Source organism: Bidens hawaiensis, unplaced genomic scaffold (assembly GCF_021521415.1).
Source record: "Bidens hawaiensis isolate Kalapana, Puna unplaced genomic scaffold, B.hawaiensis_p1.1 tig00019582_1, whole genome shotgun sequence".
Classification (NCBI taxonomy): Eukaryota; Viridiplantae; Streptophyta; class Magnoliopsida; order Asterales; family Asteraceae; genus Bidens; species Bidens hawaiensis.
Window position 1 is genome coordinate 83,240 of NW_027492975.1, and position 14,573 is coordinate 97,812.

The window sequence follows — 14,573 nt, forward strand, 5'->3', positions numbered from 1 at the left end:
TTTTACTATCGTAATAACTACCAAGTTTATTCCATATTTTCTCGTTTGTTTAAACCCTGCTTTCTGTATTTGTTATTCATTACAAAGTGTAATCGTCTCCGATACCCGCTAAATGACCGGTAACTAAACAACTTGGTCATAAAAGTGGCGGTCAAAACTCAGTCGCAAAACTTGGCTGTTGTGAAACCTAACAGTCAAAGTTTAGGACAGAAGTTGTAATATTGGTATATGTCACACCCCGACTTAGGGCCTAGAAGTGTGACCCCAAGTTGGTACATGTTTTGTAAATATATCAGAGTTTATGAATTAATTTTAGCGGAAGACTTTAGGTATATTAAATATTAGTTTACACTGAAAATTTACTCGAGACTTAAACACCGAGCATCTGGTTACAAAATATTTGTTTGTTATATTACAAGGATTTCATTATCAAAATTAAGTCATCTTATAACGCGAGCTTCTATCTTCATGATTACTCCAATCCATTCTATTGCTTACTAAAACTTAGTTACCTGCTATGGGTGGAAAAATACGTCAGCTATGTGTTCGTGAAAACGTATGACTCTAAAGATTATTTAAACCACAATTACAATCAATGTTGTAAAAGTAGGTCTACAAGGCCGAGTACTCTCTGAGTACTCACTATAAGGTATGGTGCCGAGGGGAGTTTCTTTAACTCCGTCTAGTTATTAAAAATTGTTCATAGGTGGTCAACATCAGCTAGAAATACATCTAGTCGGTTAACTTGGGCCTATTTTGACTTAAAAATACAACATAATTTAGTATTTAAAAATGTATTTCTCTTATTTATATTGATATTCACTTATATTGTTATAAATATTAGTAAACTAATGATATTTGAAATATAAATATTACCCAAAAAATAATTTTCTTTATATTTGAAATATAAATATTACCCGAGTACTCCGAGTACTCCCTCCAAGGGGGTCGGCCGCCTAGGGACCGCCTAGCGACTTTTGCAATATTGATTACAATAAAAATATAATTTTCTGTACAAGCTTAGCTGAAAGTATTTCATTTCCGGGATTTGTGCCACTGCCCTACACACAAAAGTTCTCCGAGCCACGTAGCCCCTATTGAAGAACTGGTTATGATTGTTAGCCCACGGCCACGTAGCCTTTGAATGTTTAAAGCTAGACAAGTATGTTTGGATCCATACACATGTGTAATCAGTCTGAGTTGCTTTTATTTTTTAATTTGTATTATAAGATATCGCGTAATCTTATTTAAACATTGGCTGATTCTTTAAGTTAAACAACCCGTTCATCTTATAGAGTATAAATATGTTTTGACTGTTTGTAAAGGTTTAACGTATTCACCTGTATCGTCAGTGTGCGTTTAAAAACCTTCTTGATTGGTGAATGAAAATGATATTAACCTATACACAAACATGTTCTTATAAGTATTTAGATGGTGTTTCTTGATTAAGCTATTGCCCTTGAGCTTAACCTTGATAAAGTTTTCAACTTTGTCTTTGAATGAAAACATTTGTTTTAATATGGCGTTTGATATAACATGATTTGGCTTATTAGGTTCTAACACGTTGGTGAGTTTCACCAGGTAAGTAAACGGGTCCCGCGGTTGATTGTGAGATTTATACGAGTTACTTTCATTTGTCAAGAAACTCACTACTAGTGATATCCCCCTTATAGTTACTACATGCCAATCAAAATATACTTGTTAACCTTACTTTGTCAAGAAGTAACGTTTATGAAAACTCTTTGTGAATGTTTAAAATCTTTTCAAGGTTAAAGGTCATAGTCTCGACTAATGTCTAAGTTATAACTTAAATAACTTAAACATTATCCCTACCTTAATGCGAGCACTCGGAATGTAATAATAAGAAAAAGAGTAATAAATCGATGGTAGGGTTTCAGGACTTCATTTCTTGCAAGTACTTCGAGAAAATGATCCGTCGGTTGACCTAGAAAGATGGGCACAGATTTCTGGGTTATGTGTGTGAAAATGTGAGTATTTTGGGGATGAATAGCTTCAATCCCGTAGACCCCTATTTATAGGAAGAAACGGGTTCCTTCGCGTCGCGCGAAGGAACTATGTCTAGGTCGTTCGCGTCGCTCGAAACAATATTCCGCCACGTGTTGGTTGACACGTGGTTTGACACGTGTCTCCGATTACTTAGCAATGTTTCGCGTAGCGTGAAGTAAATGTTAAGTCGGTTAATATTTCATTCCTTCGCGTAGCGCGAAGGATCTTTGGTTAGCCCATCCGTGTCGAGCGAAGGGATTGAAAGTTGAAAATTCTCATTTTTAGTCCTTAAGCTTTATTATTTGGCATTTTAGGCTTAAACTTAGATGAGGTATTTTCAAGGTGTTACATCCTCCCCACCTTTTGAATAATCTCGTCCTCAAGATTTACTAAAATAGATGTGGATATTTCTTTTTCATTTATGACTCGAGTTCCCACGTATACTCGGGTCCTCGTCTAGAATCCCATCGAACTTTCACTAGCTTAAGTCGCTTGCGCTTGAGTAACTTGATCATGTTGTCTTCGATTTGAATTGGTTGCTCTACAAACTTAAGTTTTTAATTGACTTTAACATCCTTTAGAGGCATTGCAAGAGTTTCATTGGCTAAACTTGCGTAAGTTAGATACGTGAAACACGTCGTGTATGTATTTCATTTCCTCGGGTAACTCAAGTCGATATGCAACTGGTCCGATTCTTTCGAGTATTTTGAATGGTCCAACAAAATTCGGACTTAATTTCCCTTTCTTTCCGAATCGTACTACACCTTCCCAGGTGATACTTTGAGGAGCATTTTATCTCCTTCTTTGAATTCTAGTGGCTTATGACGAATGTCCGCATAGCTTTTATGTCTATCCCTTGCTGCTTTCAATCGTTCACAAATTTGTGTTACATGATCGGTGGTTCTTTGAACGATTTCTGATCCAAATAATTGGTTATCACATGTCTCAGACCAACATACAAGTGTTCTACATTTCCTTTCATATAGTGCTTAAAATGGTGCCAATTGGATACTCGTGTGATAAATATTATTGTACGAGAATTCCATTAGATATATATGAGTATCCCAACTATCTCCTAAATCAATTACACATGCACGAAACATATCCTCCAAGGTTTGAATAATACGTTCACTTTGCCCATCAATTTGTGGATGATACGTGGTACTTAACTTCAATCGCGTTCCCATGTAGGGGTGTGCATTTCGTTAAACCCGACCCGGACCGAGTAATACCCGACCCGGACCGGAAACCCGAAAAACTTAAAAACGAGAACCGACGACCGGGCCTGTAGGAAGCAATCAGTCTCGGTTTTATGTTTGTTGTTAGAAATCGGTTAAGATGTGAAGACCGAAGACCGACCTGGTTTGCCTAAATCTCAACTGTATACTCAATTTGGGTAATGATCGGATCAAGTTCATGTTGTATGTCACTAAATTGAAGTCGTTAGCTGTTACGGCGAAATGAAAAGAGGAAACAGGCGGTCGGTGACCAAAGTAGACCACTTCTGTGGAGGTTTCATGGAGGCGGGTTGTAACGTAATGACAGTGATGATAGGATTTGCTTTGGGAAAGAAGAAAGTTAAAAATAAAATGAAGTTTGCATAGATGTGTGGCTGACAAGCTGTGTGCTGGAGTGTAAAAACATAATAAAAAGTTAAAGGTATAGTTGAAAGGATACATTAAATTAGAGTTAATTTTGCCTTGACGTCCATATAAAGCATTCACAATCATTTCAAATCCGTTAAATATTTTTCACATCCAAAGTCCCTTTCTTCTTCATGTAAACTTCATGCTCTTACAGTTCTCATCGTCATTTTTTGCTCCGTCCATGGCATACTCGGGTCGATTCGGGTAAACTCCGTTTTTTGTTCCTAAGACCGATACCCGACCCGAAACCGAATTTGGAAAAATATACTACCCGATGAAGAACCGAACATCATACTTCGGGTTCGGGTTTCGGTCTTTTTCGGTCCGGGCTCTCGGGTTTTTCGGTCCGGCCCTTATTATGCACACCCCTATTCCCATGGCTTTTTGAAAACTTGCCCAAAAATTTGAAGTATAACGACCATCTCTATCGGAGATAATGGATTGTGGCACACCATGTAACGATACTACGCTTTCCACGTATAGTTGTGCTAATTTATCCATGTTGAACGATTCTTGTATCGGTATGAAATGAGCAGACGTGGTCATCCGTTTTTTTTATATGGGACTACAGGTGAACCAAAACAAAATACTTTTTTTCATACCTAGAAAGTTTCATTCGTTGGATATAGAGCCAATTTTTCAATTTTTTTGTATTCTTTGGAAATTTTCCCCCTCTCCCGGTGGTATCAATCGGAATTCCTTATTTGTCTTTCCAGGAAAATGGATATCTCCAGAAAATATTACCAATATAATTTTTTCTGCTTTTTTCTTCACGCGGACCAATCCACCTATCTACAATCACCCAGATGCATCATTTTGACGAGAAGTTTTGGGTAACTTCATAATGAAATTCATGGTTATCATTTCCCGTCTCCATATTGGTATTTCTGGTTGTTGTAGTAAACCTAACGGCTTTTGATGCTCAACTTTTACTTTAGAACATGTTAGGCATTTAGGAACATATAAAGCAATGTCCTTCTTCATACCAATCCACCAATAATCATCTTTAAGATTATGATACATCTTATCACTTCCTGGATGCATTATGTAATTTGATTTATGTGCTTCTTCAAGAATTTTAGCTCTTAAATTTCCAATAATCGGTTGGTCAATGGTATCATTTTCTTCCTTTGACTAGTTGGTCAATGGTATCATTTTCTTTTTCGGCTTTAATGTTCTCTTCTTCTAGTGCCAAATTCTGAGCTTCTTTAATTTGGTTGTTTAAATCAACCTTGAGCTCTGATCTGAGAGCTTGGACTCTCTTTGGCTTATCGTGTTCTTTTCTAATTAAAGTGTCAGCAACTACATTGGCATTTCCTTCATGATATATGATTTCACATTCGTAGTCGTTGAGAGTTTCCATACAACACCTTTATCTCATATTTAACTCCTTTTGATCGAAAATGTGTTTCAGAATTTTGTGAGCGGTATATACTATGAATTTAACACCATATAGATAGTGTCGCCGTAGTTTCAGTACGAAAATTATAACGCCTGGTTCGAGGTCGTGTGTGGTATAATTCTTTTCATAAACCTTTAAGTGTCTACAAGCATACGCAATAACTTTCTTTCCTTGTATTAAAACACATCCCATACCCATGTGCGAAGCATCATGGTATATGTTGAAGTTATCTAGACCTTCGGGCAAGGCCAAGATAGGTACATTGGTTAGCTTCTGTTTAAGGTTTTTGAATGCTTCTTTTTGTTCCGGTCCCCATTCAAACTTAGCTGATTTTCTAGTGAGTGAGGTTAACGGAACAACTATTCCAGAGAAGTTTTGAATAAATCTTCGGTAGTATCCGGCTAACCCTAGAAAGCTTCTGACTTGAGTCGGTGTCTTGGGCTTCTCCCATTTTGTAATAACTTCAATCTTTGCTGGATCTACTTGAATACCTTTTCCGTTTACAATATGACCCAGAAATTGAACTTTCGTTAACCAAAATCCACACTTAGAGAATTTGGCATATAACTTTTCTTTTCTTAAAGTTTCAAGTATGAACTTGAGATGATCTTGATGATCTTCCTTAGACTTGGAGTAAATAAGAATGTCATCAATGAATACGATAACAAACTTACCAAGGTATGATTTGTTGATTCGATTCATCATATCCATGATAGCTGTCGGAGCATTAATAAGTCCAAAAGGCATAGCAGTGAACTCATAATGTCTGTATCTAGTTCTAAATGTCGTCTTTTGTATATCTTCTTCTTGGACCTTTAGCTGATGATATCCTGATCTTAGATCAGTTTTGGAAAAATAACTTTCCCCTTGGAGTTGATCAAACAGATCATCAATCCTTGGTAGTGGGTATTTGCTTTTTACAGTTACTTTGTTTAGCTCACGATAGTCTATGCACATTCTCATCGATCCATCTTTCTTTTTGACGAATAGAATCGGAGCTCCCCAAGGTGACAAACTTGGTCGTATAAACCCCTTTTTCTAATAGCTCATCCAACTGTTTCTTCAATTCCTTCATTTCGGAGGGTATTAATCTATAAGGAGATTTGGCTAGTGGTGCAGTTGTTGGTATTAGATCAATTCTGATGTCGACGGGTCTTCACAATTAGACAAAAACCCGACGGAACCATTAAAAGATACAAAGAACGATTAATGGCTAAAGGTTACACTCAAACGTATGGGATTGACTACCAAGAAACATTCTCTTCAGTAGCCAAGATGGACACCATCAGGGTCCTTTTCTCGATCACTGCAAATGAAGGATGACCACTTTATCAATTTGATGTTAAGAACGCTTTTCTCCATGGAGAATTAAAAGAAGAAGTATATATGGAAGCTCCACCTGGGTTCACCGAACATTTCAAAGAAAAGGAAGTTTGTCGATCAAAAAGAACTATATATGGGCTGAAACAATCTCCTAGAGCTTGGTTCGGCAGATTCACCCTATCGATGAAGGGATATAGATTTCGACAAAGCAATTTTGATCATACACTCTTCCTTAAAAACAGAGGTAAACTTGTAACTTGTTTAATCATATATGTTGATGACATGATGATTACGGGAAACGACGATGAAGAAATGAAGCAATTGAAAGCAAACTTGTTTAAAGAATTTGAAATGAAGGACCTAGGAAGGCTTAAATACCTTCTCGGAATTGAAGTACTAAGATCTAAAAAAAGTATCTTTATATGTCAAAAAATATATATTCTTGATCTTTTAGCCGAGACAGGTATGATCGATTGCAAACCGGATGATACAACAATATTGTTTAATCATAAACTCCATATGGTAGAAGGCGGTGAATTAGCATACAAAGGAAGATACCAACGTTTTGTAGGAAAATTAATGTATCACGCGCATACTTGTCCAGACATCGCATATGCAGTAGGGGCAGTTAGCAAATTTATGTATCAACCTCAAAACACTCACATGGAAGCCATACGGAGAATTATCAGATATCTTAAAGGGACAACACGCCACTGGGTTCTCTTCAAACCAAATAAACACCTAAAAGTTCAAGTATATACTAATGAAGACTTGGGAGGGGACAAATATGATGCAAGATCAACATCGGGTTACTTCGCTCTAGTTGGTGGAAATTTAGTTACATGGAGAAGCAAAAAGCAAAAGGTTGTAGCATCATCTAGTGCCGAAGCAGAATTCCCAGGAATTGCACGAGGCGTAGCATAGGTTCTATGGATACGTAAACTTATGACAGAGATTAGCTTTCTCTAAACCGAAGCTAGTAGAATCATGTGTGACAACAAGCCGCAATACAAATTTCAAAAATCATGTCCAACACGATCGTACGAAGCATGTGGAGGTAGATAGAAACATCATTAAAGAAAAACTCAAAGTAAAGATTATAGAGCTTCCATTCGCCCGATCAGATGACCAACTTGCAGACATTTTAACCAAGGCCATCAACGGAACAGTATTCAAGAATTTTCTTCACAAGCTGAGCATCGGAGACCCCACCACTCAGCTTGAGGGGGGGGGGGGGGTGTTAGAAAACTAAAAATAAAAACAAAGATTACAAGGGTCAACATCTTCCTATTTAGGCAAGATGGACAACCTTTAGTGACCGTTATAGGCTCCATTTAAGGGATTGAGAAATCATTTTTTATAGTATTTTCTTTTTATGTTTCAAGCCAACATGTGTTATTTATATTCTTCTTTCACTGTAACTTTTAAAATATACAAAAGCAATATAGAATACAAAACTCTCTGACCACCAAGAATATTGATTACATTCATGTTCATTCCAACCCTTTGATTTTCAATATACATAGCAATGAACAAAATCAGAGAACAAATAGACTGGAAAACTATCAAACTACCTAAAGCTGAGAAAGTAGGTAAAAAACTTTACCATCTGATATTCGTTTATTCAACTCAAACACTAAAAAAAAGTCTTCCATGCACATGTAGCTTCGGTCCTTAGTTTGATTCACCACCAACACTTTTGGTAAGAGTCGCTTATTTCCTTGAGTTCCTCTTTCACTCCTTTCATGTTAGGCCTCTTCTTGCCCTCTATCTCCACACATTCTGCAAGTTTGGCGATTTTCTTGATATGGTCATCAAGTCCATTTTTTTCACTTTAGCATCAAGTACTCCAATCAAGCAACCTCTTTCTAATGAAGAAACAAAATATGTCGCCAAACCCAACTCGCTTTCAGTTCCATCGCGTGAATATACTTTTTTTCCTGTAAGGAGCTCTATAAGAACCATGCCAAAACTATAAACGTCACTCTTCTCGGTCAAATTTCCTGAACGGAAGTACTCAGGATCTATGTACCCAAGGGTCCCATGTACCAAAGTCTGTAAGTGACTCTGATCAACTGGAATGAACCTTGAGATACCAAAATCAGACACTTTAGCAGTGAAGTCATTAGTCAAAAGTATGTTTGATGATTTAATATCTCTATGAATGATCTGTGTGGTTGAGTGTATATGAGCAAGGGCTTCTGCAGTCTGTATGGCTATGTTTAGGCGCCTTTCAAATGTCAACGAAGAAATAAACTCTCTTTCATGTAGGTGGTGGAAGACAGTATTGTTGGTTACAAACTCATAAACTAGAAGAGGGGTCGGTGTCTCTAAACAACGACCCAAGAGTTTGACGACATTTGGGTGGTTAATTTCTGATAGGATGATGACCTCATTTATAAACTGCTCTATTTGGTTCTCGTCAATTGACTTGGAACTCTTGATGGCAACCATTGTTTTTTCGGCTAGAGTACCTTTATATACAATACCGTAGCCTCCTTGACCGATGATATTTGTTTTATGGAAGTTATTGATAGCCTTTTCAAGTATTCCGGCTGAAAAAATCTTGGCCATACGGAAAGATTGTTTAGATTCAAAAAGTAGTTTCTGAAGAATCAAACCACCATTTTTCTTGAAGAGCTTCTCCCTACTCTTCATGATCTGCCTATGTTTTAGCCCCCCATACACGATTAGTGATAGCATGACAAATGCGGCAGTTGCTGTTTATTGATAGAGCTTGTTACTGGAAAGTGCTTAAACTTGCATTGCTAAATTTGTTACTTTTAATTAAACAAAGAAATTGAATTTATTTAAGGAATGTTAACATGAAGACAAATGAGTTATATACACTCACATGCAACAATTGACCCTTCTAAATATGTACAACTCTTCCCATTCATTCTACCATCACCATGTTGGCCGAAAGGGCATGAACATTTGTAGCTTCCATTCGTGTTAGTACAACTGTATATGCAATCATGCCGATGTTCTTCACACTCGTTTATATCTGAAAAACGTCATAAAAGGTTTTTAATAATCTGTGTAAATATGTTAATGGTATTATTCAACTGAGCATAGACTGCATTGACTACACACCCATATGGAATATACGAGTCTCCCTTCTACCCTCAAATCACATTGACAACTTGCATATATATAAATAATAAATACACCCATTATTGTCTCGTAAAGTATATAAAAATGCTACTATTAGAAATTAAGGATAGTATGCATATTCATGGTTTGTAGGAAGCATAGATACTAACAACCACATAGAAAACTGGAATTGGTTGCCTGGAATGGTTTTGGCTTTCTAAGCATGTGCTGAATCCGAGATCCAAACTGTTAGCATATTCTAACTTATGTGTTTTCCCATAGACGGTTAATATATTTTTACATTGAAAGAGAAGGAAAAATGTTAAGAGATTATACCTTGACAACCATTTTCTAGGTATGGATTCCCCTGGTAACCAACAGAGCAACTGCAACGATAGCCCTTAGCGTTATTAGAATCACAACACTCGCTATTTTCTATACACAAGTAACTGCTTATGTTCTTTTGAGCTTCTTGACAGCTTGTATTACCCACCGTCCAATGTAGCAATATCTCATATGACCCAAGGTTTTCACTTGTCAAGTTATATACATCAGATGACGAAAAGTGATACCTTCCTGTCTCAATAATCAATGCATAGCCACAGCGGGTAAAACCCTTCTTTCCCGTATTATTTTGATAACTGTTCAATCTAAAGAAGAAGTCTGTAGGTAGTGACTGTTCTATCCTAGTTTGACAACAATTGACATTCCTTGAACATGACACCTTATGCATGCATTTTCCAGACACTGTGGTACATGTCACTTTAACTTTATCGCCACTTCTGACTTTCGTTTGAATGTCACAACCCAAAGTCGTTAACTCGTTCTGATTAAGAGAAAGAGGGAACCTTGGTAACTCTGTAATAGACTTTGCCATACTATGCCTTCTACCTTTCCTGGTGTAACAAACACGACCCACGTGTGATATTGCCCGTAGATGACCACTAAGTGATATGTCTACAACACCTACGTTCATGCCCGATATAGACACTCTACCGGTGGTCATGTTACAACTTACCCTGTAAGCAGTGTCGAGGTAACAGTTTTCTTCTATTCCAAAAGGGTAAGGAATGGTGATGTTGCCGCATGTGTTGGAACATTCGAGGCCACGTTTGGATTGACTTCTGGCTGAATTTGACTGCAAAACAAGTGTCAGGGACAGCATTTGAAGCACTCAGAGAAATATTATAGTTATATAATTAACTTTTGGTTTAATCAACCACAGATTCCTTGTTTATCTCTAAAATGCAACTTTCATCAATCTGCACAGACAGAAAGAAGGAAAGGTATCGGAATTAATCACTTTGACATCAAAGCACAATAAACAGAAGAGAGAAATTTTGGACGGTGCAGAAAATTGACCACTGATTTGTTAATGGAAGATCGAATTATAAACTTAACCAGCTAGCTGTACAGTAGATATTGTGCATGTGACATGAACATACACAATTGCACATATACATGTCATTTTTTGGTTGGGATAATAACCAAGATGCATGTCCATTTAAGGATGTCCACGCTCCACTTTACCAGCCTCTTCTCAAAATATTCATGCTAAAAGACTTATTAATCATTAACTCGAGGGGATTTTTAGCCAGCTAAATTTTGCCCATTGTCCAAAATATCTAGTTGGACGCCAAAATAATCTCGTCAAACAGATGGTTTTAGGAAAAGTGGCAGAATCTGGTTGGCTAAAAATCTCATCGAGATAATGATTAAAAGTCAACGGGTCAACGTGATTTAGCATGGACATTTTAGGAAGAGCTTGATTAAATGAACACTCTCTTGATGTTGACTAGTCAAATGGACGTACATTTTAGTTATGATCCGTTTTTGTTTTGGATATACGATCCCACTTGTGCTTTTATTTTGTGTGGACAATATTTTCTTAATTGTGGTTAAGGTTGTAATCTTGAGAGTTATATGCATTTCAAGAGTTTTTATTGTTCTTAAAAGCTATATATGTATGTGTATATTATTGGAAATTAAACTAACTTATTATGTTTATGGATCAAAATGTCATTGTAAATACTTAGGGGTGTAATATGTAACGGTGTTGTTACGTAGTTATGGTAGTTACCTGTTGCTACAACAAAGATAAGACCATTGATAGTGAATATACTGGTCAGGCTAAAAGGCTTCAAGGGTTCAGGTTAGCCTAACGCAGGTCGTCGTGTCCCTCTACGTTTGCAAAACGTAGAAGGAGGTTCACTAGTTAGTTGTTTGTTGTTATAGCTCACCGATGATCAAGAACCGTGATGTTTGGAATCGGTTTTGGAATGATGTTCTTGGTGAAGCTATGAAGACATTAAAGTAAGAAAGAAATAAGCTAAGAGCATATTTCTCAAAGAAGAAGATAAGATAAGGGAGATGGTGTTATCTGCCCCAATCTGGTGTGTGTATGTTTAAGGCTAAGTCATCTATTTATATGAAGGAGATGTAAGCCTTTTAGTCCAGTTAACTAAACTAGTTAGCCTATTGTTTGCATAGAGAGTTGACCTTTATGGGCGGGAAGGTTTGGACCGCTGGTCCATAACTAAAATAATAATACTTTTGTCTGAGTATGTCCTTTGGTCAGAGGGGACAAGGATGTGAACAGTGATGTGACATCGTACTGTAGCACGTGGATACTTATTTACATAAGTTTGGGCGGGAATTGAAGCTTTTAACCTTTTAACCCTTTTAGCGTTAATGTGTTACAGCCATTTTATTATTTCCTTAGGCTACCCCCGTCATCAGCCCCCCAAGTCAGAGGTATTTGAGGAGTATGCTCAAGGGCTTTTGACTTTTGCACACATTTTGTTTACTGCTTAAAGGCTTCAAGGCTTGAAGGCTTCGAAGCTTTGTTCAGTTTTGGTTGTTTTTTGAATTATTAATGTGACAGTTGATGTGATTGTAACTGTCAGAATGCGGTTTCCAAAGAACTGCTTTTCATTAATAGTTATTAGACAGATAACCATTCATTTTCTTCTATCTTTTTCTTTAAAAGTTTCCATCATAAACACTTACAAGTTTCCTTCAATTTTCCAACAGGTTAGTCTCAATTCTTCATCTTTATTTCCAAAATTATGGTTGCCAAAAATGATCTTTCGACCAGTTTTTCCCGATTAACCCAAGAAGAGGTTGAATCGTTCTGTATTGAATGGGGAATAGGGTTAAAGTACAAACCGGTTGCTCCACCGGTCGATTATTCGATTGATCGTTGTCCGGCGGGCTTCATTGCTTTATATTGCCGTCATTTTGAATTTTCCAATTTCCGACACCCGTTTTCAGTTTTTGTTTTGAATGTTTTGGAATATTACCGTATATCGTTCGGTCAAATCCATCCTTTAGGGCTTTCTAGGGTATTGCATTTTGAGGTTTTGTGTAGAGCTCTAGGTTATAACCCTTCATTGTTGAGTTTTCGCCGTTTTTCACTTAGCAAAGAATGGTGATTGGTATACTTTTGAACACACCAAGGTTGAAACGTGTTTGGTTTCCTCGGCGGTTACAACCCTCGGTTCTTGGAAGGACCGTTTTTCTTTGTTTCCGATTCTATCCTTCCATTTAAACCCATTTGGAGACAACCCGAGGCTGTTCTCAACGAGCCTGAGCCGGCAGAATCAGAGTTGAACGATTTGTTTTTGAAACGTATTAGGGAGTGTCCATCACGACTTCGTCCTTTTCCCGAACACCTTCTTGTGTTATTAGGAATTAGCAAACTTTGGGATAAGCCTAATCGGGATCCCGTGCTTATGAGGGATAATAAGGGTATGCATTTGTTTATCCCGTGTTTGTTTTATCTTGTTGATATGTTTGCTAATGGTTTTCCTTTGTATTTTGTAGTTATGTATGCCTTAGACTTTTTGAAAAGTGATGACACTTCGGATGTTGGGTTTACTGATGTTGCGACTGTTGTTGGAGATGACTCGGTGACTCGGGGGAAGGAGGGTCGATTTGAGGACGCTGAGTATGCTGGGGTTGCCAACGTTAAAGGGTTCACCAAGGCCGTTGTTCCGAAGTCTTCTACCCGTCGTTCCACACGAAGTTTGTTGAAGTCTGTTGGCACTTCCTCTTCTCGTGAGCCAGTTGAGGTTAGTGATGATATTCAAGTTTCTGAAGATCAAGGTCCTACTATGGAGGTTGAGAAGGTTCAGGGTTTGGTGGTTTCCGAGAAAAAGAAATCAGCTGGCAAGAAGGTTGCGACGGTTCAAGGGTTGGATTGTGATGCAGTTTATGTGCCAGAGTGGAACGTGAAGGTTGGGGATAGCTTCAAGGATCCCTCGGTTTGTGCTGATGTGTTAGCCAATTTTGCTCCTCCAGAAGTGCGTAACACTATTTCTGAAATGGAGGGTGATTCCATGTTGTCAAGATTGATCCTGAGTTCTTGCAACCTTTCTGCCCTTTTGGCAGAGGGTGTGACTCGTTTTAGAAAGGGAATGCAGGAGTATGAGGATTTTTCCAAGAAGAAGGAGGGAATGAAAGCTTCCATGATGGAGATGAAGAAGGAGATTGCGGGTTTTTCGAAGAAAGAGGAAGGTTATGTTGAGAAGATTAATGAGTTGTCTCGTGGTCATGAGATTGAGCTGGCCGAATTGAAGAAAGTCATGGAGGCTGATAGGGCCAAGTTGGATGCTGACCGGGAAACCTTTGAGGTGCAGAGAAGGGCCTTTGAGATGGAGAAGGAAACTTGAAGGCTTCGGTCACCCAGACTTCTGATGACAACAAGTGGCTGATTGAACATGGGTTTCAACAGGTTGTGGCTTATTTGCTTCATTCTAGTGAATTCAACTCGGTGTTGGGCGGTGTGTACACGAAGTTGTTGGCCCATGGTAAGCATTTGGGCTTCGTTGCCGGTTGTAGCTATCACGAGTCTAGCCAGCCAATTGAGAAATCTCCCCTGTTCAACCGCGATGCTTACAAGCTTTTTGTGGAGTCGGTTCATGCCATGGAGAGGCTCACTTACCCTTATGTGGGTGAAGTGTCATCATGCTTTGGTAAGCCTCTTTCTATGTTGCAGGGTTTGAAGCCAGCCGGTCTTGATGAGAAAGCTGTTAAAGAGGTGCTCGAGTCCTTGTCAAAAAAACGCTCCCATTCCGGTGACAGTGAAGAAACTTTAT

The 14,573-nt window shown here is 38.0% G+C and overlaps 1 pseudogene; it reads right to left on the minus strand.

Annotated features, from left to right (window-relative positions):
* Positions 1 to 8,062: 8,062 nt before the first annotated feature.
* Positions 8,063 to 10,639, minus strand: LOC143558673 (wall-associated receptor kinase 2 pseudogene; annotated as a pseudogene).
* Between the last annotated feature and the right edge of the window lie 3,934 nt (positions 10,640 to 14,573).